Genomic DNA, 8,770 nt, shown 5'->3' with positions numbered 1-8,770 from the left:
CACCACCTTGTTTATTTTGGCACTGTGTATGGCTGTCTGATCTCATGAGGGCTATTGCTTTCCAATTAAAATGACGGAAGGAGGAGGATGTGAAGTTGACACACACCCAGTCTCAAGTTTTATGGTTTCTACATGCATTGCTTATTTTGCTTTACATCAAGTAAAATGTGGTATTGCATAAGATCATCAAAAGAACAAAATAAAATAATGCGCAAATAATACACATGCAACAACGCCCTCCCATTCCCCACAAAAACAGACTGTGCTAGCTGGTCTAGGGCTTGAACAGCAACTTATTTCAAATTAACTATATAGTGGTGTCTGTGAAATTCAAGAAAAAGCTGTTTTTTTCCTTGAAAAATAAGTTAATGTGCAAAGAATCAATGATGTATTTGCAAAAAAAAAACAAGCAAACAGAAGTAATGATGAAACCGGTTGTGATTGTCATGTAGACAATGGTAGTAGTTGGAACCACATACAAACCAATGAAAAACAAGATCTCAAATCTCCAACCATTAAAGAGTTGTATGTTTGTCCTTGCTTCAGTTCAACCCAAATTTTACAATAACACTATTATATTTAAATCTAGATTATTGCTATATGTGAATAATTAATTAATACACAGGGTTGAGATTGTGACCAGGCAAGACGAACTTATGAACTTGCAAGCATGGTAGTCAGATCGTCGTCCACACAACGCCGGTATGAACATTGTCTAGAGAACACTTTATTTGTATTTATTCCAGAATTTAACTACTACTTTGGGCGGGTCACACATGATGTTGTGTGACACTTTATTTGTCACCACTTCCTCGACATGTCCATCAACTAGATGACGGTGTTCCAACTATATATTACTAGACATCTTTTCTTATCAGTAGGCACCAACTCCGGTGCCAACTCCGAATGGCACACTAGTGGTGGAGCTGTACAATGGCACATTGACACTGCACATCGTTGGCAGGGTACGGAGCGCAATGGAAGTCATCACCTCAAGGTGAGCTATCTGGTGTGGCTGCAAAAAGGTACCCTGTTGTACCTGTTGTTGTTGAGGCTGTTGACCCAGTTGCTGTTGAGGTTGTTGGAAAGAACATTGTCCGAGCTGCTGCTGCGACTGCTGTTGGGATTGGGAGACACCTTGACCTGACTGTTGGGGTTGTTGCTGCTGAGCTTGGACAAAACCCTGTTGTTGTTCTTGTAGGATGATGGAGTAGGTGATGGCACGGATTGCATCATAGCGGGATTGTTCGGGGATTTGCGACAACTGCTGGCAACATTGTTGCTGCATCACATGGCAACGGCTCTGCTGCCACATTTGCGACCTAGCAAGACGTTGTGGCATTGCCACAGGGCTGCACTGCTGCTGGAGGAATACCTTGCATGGGTTTAGCTGCTGCAAAACGGATGGTTGAACAATAGAGATTTGTTGTTGCGGAAGCTGTTGTTGTTGTTGTGGAGGTAAAATTAGTTGTTGTTGCTGTGAAAATGGTGATTGTTGCGGTAGAACAGGTTGTGTTTGCTGTGAAAATGGTGGTCCCTGTGGTAGAATTGGTTGTTGCTGTGAAAATGGTGGTTGTTGCTGTGAAAATGATGGTTGTTGAGGAAATGGTTGTTGTTGTTGTTGTTGTTGTTATTGTGAAAATGGTGGTTGTTGTGGAAATGTCTGTTGTGGTGGTAATGGTTGCTGCTGCCATGGTCTCTCCAAACCAGGGATGTAGCTAGTATCCATCTGCGCAATGGCACTTGTTGCCACAACGGCGAGGAGGGCAAAGACGAGGAAGGTCTTCATGATGGATTGGTGCTAACTAGTTTTGCTTGGTTTTGATGCTTGTGCTTGTGATGATCTTTATACTTCATGCCTATTTATAGTAGTCCGGGCACCACCTCTTTCCTTCTTTGCATCAACTTTAATAATTATGTTTGGATGGATCAGAAATGATTTTTTGGTACATTGTGTTAGGTTGCACTAGCTACAAGCGTACTTTTGGATTGATCATCAAAGTTGCTTTTTAGTTGTGCATATGATCACACACAAAGAATAGAAATCCTGATGTGTGGTATATATGACTCGCCTTATTCACTTTACATGTCACACACTTATCAGGATAGTATCACTTTTGCAACCGAGTTTGGAACCTTGTATAGGCTGTCAACCATAAACAAGAAAGGCAAAACTTGTGTAGGACTAAGTTGCAATCGTGTGTGGGCTGTTAAGATATGCTCGATTATTAATGCCTTGTATGTGGAGGGTTCGTCTAGAATTGGTTGCTTTTTTTTATAAAACTAACTTTGTATTGTTCTCTAAGACGATAAGATGAACTGATAGGTATATAGCATGACATGACTCATAGAATTCCCTTTACATGTAAAGGATGGTAGTTGCTTACAAGTTACCAGCATATATCCGGTCCTAACTCTAGATACATTGTCATCAGTTCGATCTATGTGTGAAGAAGGATTTTTCTGGATGGGATCATTCTTTTGGTGGACTAAGTTTGTAATGTTATGTAAATATTTCATTGGGACCACCAGGTACCTTTTACTAAATCTTTTGGGTATGAGGTTGATACTTATTTGAATTGTATAGACCATTACACAAATAACCTATTCAAAAATATAACATGTTCGTTATACTTTGAGGGCTACATAGTTTAGTTTACTATGGTGCATGTTCAGGTGTATAAGAATGAATTTACATATTTCGAGGTACTTTATCTACCCAAAAGGAAAATTGCCAAACATTTTATTATTTTTCATGAACAAACCTTAAGCACCTATTCGTAGATACCCTCCTAGATCATGGACAACGAGCATATTTTATTTGTTGGATTTTGAGAAGGTCTAGATTGTTCCCCGCAAAAAAAGTTCTATCTTTTCATGGCAACTTGTTTGTGCCCAGCTATTTTGAAGCATCTTATCTAGGCCATACTTATGTTTTTTGTTATTATAATCTATTAAAGGCTGAATGAAGAGATCCTAAATGATAAAGAAAAACAATGCTAGGAGGATGGGGCATCTCCGCCGCTTGTTTGAATAAAACCAGAGGATTTTATGATTATAAATTTGGTTCAAAATATGTTAATGATATGTGCACTCAAATCTGAACCAATATCCGATGAGCTGAAAAGTGTTGAATGGCCCATAAATAAATTTATTTTTGCTCATGTGTACCAAAAATCTGGAATGGTGACACTACATATTTAATTCAAATTTGAAAATACATATGATCCCAGCTACGGAGGTCGCCGTGTGTCGCGATGGGCCCTCCGTTGCAACTTTGTCCGTCTACAATTACTCCTGGCTGGCACGCTAGTCCGCCATCCATCGTGGGGAGCCTCCGGCAGGGCAGGTCAGAGGTCCTGCAGTTGCAACTAGCAGGCTATTCATCAAATCTCTGTCCGCCAGTTAGTGCTCAATCTTGTAGTAAATGGTACTTGTATGGATATATAGTTTCAGAGAGGAATTTCTTTGCCTAGTGTTTGATCTGATTGCTAGCTGGATTGGTGGAGAAATCGCTACTTCTTCGTGGTAGGGCAGCAGTGGAGAATTAGTACAGACAAACCTTGTATAAAATTCCAGTGCGTTGAGAAGTAGATTAGGTGGAGATAGTACTAGATCTGATGGCTGCCGGAGATAGTAGTAGATGTTATACTGCATAATGAATGGCACAGTATGAGGTCATTCTGTTGTTCTGTACAAAATCTGTAGCTGAGATGTACATATATGAGTGACAGCTGCATACAATTTCTTGCAAAATCCATGCTTCCTTGTAGGTGGGAGGCCCTCATGGCGCCCCCATGACGAGCCTGTTCCCTATTGAATCTAAACTGAAATCTCACATTATATGCATCCCATAGGAGAGGTTATCGTCAGAGGCAGTGAAACAATCTGAAGGACACTTGTGGTTAAGCAGCAGGAGCAGCAGGTGTGTTGTTCATGTCAGTCAGTTCGTGTTCAGACTGACACTTGTTGGATTTGGATGATACTGTTTTTGATTCACTTTGGTAAGTGTCAATGGACAATGACCAGCTTTGATTCACTTGTTGAATTTGGATGATACAGGTGAGGAAGAAACTAAAGAAAGACTAGTTATGTGGTCACCTGGGACTCCAGAGTGTTTTTTGGTGCCATGCCATGTAGTCTTGCTTTCCTGATATAGATTTGATAAATGCCATGAGCTGTTTCAATATATTACTATTTGAAACTGTGATTTATCTGTTTCAGTACTGATGGTACCTCGGCAGTGCTGGTTGCTGGGCAGGTGTATGCGACATGTTGAATCATTCTTCCGCAAGAGGCCCTAAAGCTTCATTTTGATGAGAAACTGTCTGCACTCTGCAGTTTGGAACCTTGCGGAAGGATCCTGTGAATTTTTTGGATACTAGGCTTCCTTGATGGCTGCTCTGCTACTGCTAGCTGCATCCCTGATGACCTGGTCTGGATTTGGGTCCTGGTCCTTTGGGTGGACGTGGTTGATAGGCAGGGGTCAGCAGCAGTTCTAAACAACTTCTTGTTTTTGAAATGTCAACCGCGGGGCGATTCCCCCACTTGAATATATGTATATTTTCCAAAAGATGCAGTCCTCAGACCGTGATCATACCGCAAATGTGAAGAGAGGGGTACTGGCAGTTACACAGAGATTACAAGATACAGAGAGCAGCTGCATCAGGTAGTGGGTCCGCTAGAATGATCTGACTAACTTGCACTACATTTCCGCTCAAGGTCATGTTTATTCCTACCCAACCTGATGATTTGTGCCTAACAACTTTGTACAAGGTTCCATATGACGATGCAACCCAAATTTGGCTTTTTGATCGACCATTCTCAGATGTACTTCAGCAAGCTGTAGTAGTAGATGTACTCGTTATGTTTGTATTCTCTTGATGCTACATTTGAGTCAATAAAATCCACCCTTTGTCGAAAAAAAGGCTGTAGTAGTAGATTATACCAATGACAACAGGTGCAGATGTAATATCCCACAAAAAACATGCTGCAGCAGTGCCGCTGAAGGTAAAAATATATATGTTGGTTGCTGAAGCTAATTTCTAAGCACTTTCCACATTGAAGATCCAGGCTTTTCCTAGTTTCCACATAATTACCTGAGTTGAACGATCTGCATTTCTCTTGTATCGCTGTTTTCATAGAGGTCCAGGACTCCACATCATTGTTGGTTCGGAGAGGGAGGAAATGAAGCACCGGGAAGGGCTCATTTGTTCTCGTGGGGATATATCCGACTAGTTAGGGGCCATCCTGAGTTGAAATCAAGATGTCAAAGGAAAAATCCGATGACCGTGTGTGAGTGGCTCCATGGACTTTTCCATCTTCTCTCAATGCGTCGAGTCAGTGTTGTCGCCGCAATGCCGGTCAGTGGTGACATGGGTAGGCGCTTGTAACCTTGGTCTGACAAATTTCTTCTTACTAAAATGCTCATTCACTCAAATGAAATTTCCCAACAACCGCTAAATATTGTTTAGATAGATAGAGAATACATGAAAAATATCCATGTATTTAAAGAGAAACAATCACATCTCTAGTTCAAAATGTTCTCTAGTCCACTTTGTTAAATATTACTATTATCTATGCAAACCATACAAATTGGTATCTAGACAAAATTTTGTACATGACTGAAGAAAAAATATATTATTTCCTAACTAATTTATAAGATAAACGCACATGAAAAATTGCAAAATAAATTAAATGGTTGAAAAATATAAGAAAATAAAATTTTAAAGGGAGAGACGCCGATGAATGGGCCCTATGTCCACCTTAACTACTTCTCAAATGTCGTTTTAATTTTATGCCACGTTAGGCTGACAGCCGCCTCCCACCGATCAATTTCGGCATCAAATGCTACCTATCGGCCTATCCATGCAATTTGAAAATTCACTGCTGAATGCTGGTTGTTTTCTGCAAATAAGTGAAGGGCGGTGGTTGTTGTGTGCAGTAAGTCATATACATGCATTCTAGTTTCTTTCTCGAAAGCTATGTGTTATGCGACACTGTGCAGATTATCAGTTCTGGAAAAAACATGCATGTGCATATGCCATGCCAGCTCATGCTAAGTTAGTTAACTTTTTCAAAAAACTAATGGCCCCGTGCATCACACTAGTGCAGAGGCCTGGAGTTTAATCCCCTTTTCGGAGAAAAGAAATGCAAGTGAGTTAATAGTTACGATCAGGTTTAAGAAACTGAAGACATTAAGCAGTTGACCGAAATGTTGCTTTTAGGCTGCCCCAAGCAACATTAAACTGGGCTTGTGTAAAATACTAGTGCAGTTATGGTCAGACCACCTTGTCGGGATCGATGATGGATATTTTATTTTGGTCGTATGTTTCGATCCAATCCAGAACAGATGATACTACATGCAACTAGGACACCAGTGAATAATCTACTGAAGAGCTGCATCATGAAGGGGAAATAAATAAACAAAGTACATGGATTAGAGCATCCGCCAACATCTCAAGTGGTTGACTTAGGACTAATTAACAAGCTTATGTTGTTTCTTAGTGAAGCTAGTGCAGAATTGTATTTCACAGGAAGCAAGAATGTATATAAGTCTTTCTCGCGTCTCCTTCCCCTCTCTTGGACCTATAACTATCTATCCCTCCATTACCAGATCGTCCGTGTTTACTTGTATGACGGCACAAAATAATAACAATTTTTTCACTGCAGAACCTCCTTCGGGCAAAAAATAGTGACCCAAGGAATAACATAAACCTTTTTCCATAATATCTAGGAGGTTTCAATATCCAATGAATTTATGTATCACTGACAAATGGTCCTACTTTTTCCATAATATGTTGCCGGTTTTCTTGAATTAAACATAAACATAAACCTTTCGGTGGAATATCCAACACATCGGGGGCAACTGTTTTGCGCCAAGTTATCACATGCTGGCATGTGAGAGAACATATATCGCAATAACAAAATTGAGTTGCTAATCAGAGCATGTTTATCTGATGCACATCTCATCCATTTGTTCTCTTGTGTTTAACTGAGTAACTGCACCAATTTCGGACATACAATAGTTTGTCAATGTAGCTCATCTGAAGTTTGCAATAAGTAATGATCCAAGATTTTGGATTTTTTTTTTAATTTTCCTGGTATTTTTTGAATTTAATTTTCGTATAGGCGGGTGGAGCACCCAGGTGCTCTTGTGTATTTTTCAGTATGATTCTTCATATTCACATTGACTGCACTAACCAAACTTTATTATCTGATCCACACTGAAATGATATGATCCCATACACAACACGAAACATATACCATAACAATACCAAACAAACAGACGTGGATTTTTGGATTAATAGAATATCCAGGCTAAAAATCCATAGATTACTTGAAAAGGAAAACATTGACAAGCTTATGTAGTTCCTTTCAAAGCTACCCTTATATGGGTAGCTACAGTCCACCTGGTTTTTGAACATATTACTGGAGGGCGGCGCCAGATGTAGTGTCCTGCAAAAAAAAGTAGTATAATCAACATCGCTACATACCAAGAAACCAGTCATTAAGGTACTGATGGAAAATCTTCAGGGAAATATAGCAATCATAATGTTTACCCGGATGACTAAAACTAGCTGCATTGTTAAACTGGCTTTGAAATTTACATGCTTATTAGTTACATAACATTATAACTACATCCACATGTTGATACCATGATGTTTAAATTTCTTTCAACTGAACTAGATAGACATGCTATAAACAAGAAACGAATACATACAGATTATGTGGTTGAACGTATGTACTTACAGCAGGTTTGACGTAGAATGCATGGATATTAAGTTCTTTAATAGTTTGAAACGTAGGGGGGTTAGCGAGCGCGTTGTACTTGATGATCCCACGTGCCATAGAAAACTGTCCAGTCCCACCCATAATGGCCATCTGGCCTTGGCCTGTTTGAAAATTGATCCCCATCGCTTCGAATGATGATCCATTGTACCTGACATAGTTTTGCAGGATAATATCATGTATCATATGAAACCGGACAATCTTCAGACCTTCGCAATAACTGAGAATGTATGCTATATAATGAAGTGATAAAACTAAAACTTGTACTGGTCCAAAAGTATGTAAGAATGACCTGGAGTTTTTCTCGAACACCATGCTGAAGTAGTTGAACCAGCCTGGACCGGCTACATCAGCCTGCACTTGCATGCCTTTAGTACGGGCAACAATGGTGGCAGTAGCGGGGTTTGGTCCATCAATTACAGTCCAGTCGGTAACGGCAGTTAGACCAAACTCTGACGGTTTGCTGGAGGTAACAATTGCTACCTGGTTGATGCCTGGTCCGGCGGCGATTTGGTGCAAGTACAAGCGCATGTTAACCTCGGACTCACACTGAAGAACACAGGAAAGGGATGCAGATGCCATGAATAGAATGGAATGCAGGAACAAGATCATGGACAGGACTACAAGGCTAGGGCTGGCCATCGCTAGCTAGGGTTTTGGCTGGTAGCTAGGAGGAATTCACTACCGGAACAGGGCCCGATGCCGACGGCCATATATATGCCGACGGCCCCCGTCGGCCTAGTCTGGGCTATGTCGACGGCCATGTCCAGGCCGTCGGCGTAATAAAGCCGTCGGGCTATCCCGAGCTATGCCGACGGCCCCCGTCGGCCCAGAAGAGTCGTCGGCTTAGCCCAAGTTACGCCTACAACGGCCGTCGGCATACATGGGCTGTCGGCATAGTTGCGGGCCCGGCGATCCCGCTCGTGCCGTGCGGCTAACGGCGTCTGATCTATGCCGACGGCCGAGACAGGAGGCCGTC

General features: G+C 41.2%; 1 long non-coding RNA gene and 1 pseudogene across 2 annotated transcripts; one reads left to right on the top strand and one right to left on the bottom strand.

Moving 5' to 3' along the window:
- Positions 1-716: 716 nt before the first annotated feature.
- LOC123184970 (gamma-gliadin B-I-like) lies at positions 717-1,844 on the bottom strand (annotated as a pseudogene). The gene has a single exon (XR_006493135.1). The product of XR_006493135.1 is annotated as a gamma-gliadin B-I-like (transcript).
- Positions 1,845-2,375: 531 nt separating this feature from the next.
- LOC123064555 (uncharacterized) lies at positions 2,376-4,990 on the top strand. Its single transcript, XR_006430733.1, has 4 exons — positions 2,376-2,532; positions 3,858-3,925; positions 4,063-4,136; positions 4,225-4,990. It is a non-coding gene; the product is annotated as an uncharacterized lncRNA (long non-coding RNA).
- Positions 4,991-8,770: the final 3,780 nt, after the last annotated feature.

Source organism: Triticum aestivum, chromosome 1A (assembly GCF_018294505.1).
Source record: "Triticum aestivum cultivar Chinese Spring chromosome 1A, IWGSC CS RefSeq v2.1, whole genome shotgun sequence".
In the NCBI taxonomy this organism is placed as follows: domain Eukaryota; kingdom Viridiplantae; phylum Streptophyta; class Magnoliopsida; order Poales; family Poaceae; genus Triticum; species Triticum aestivum.
Note: the sequence above shows the minus strand (reverse complement) of the source record. Positions and strands in the feature narration are given on the sequence as shown.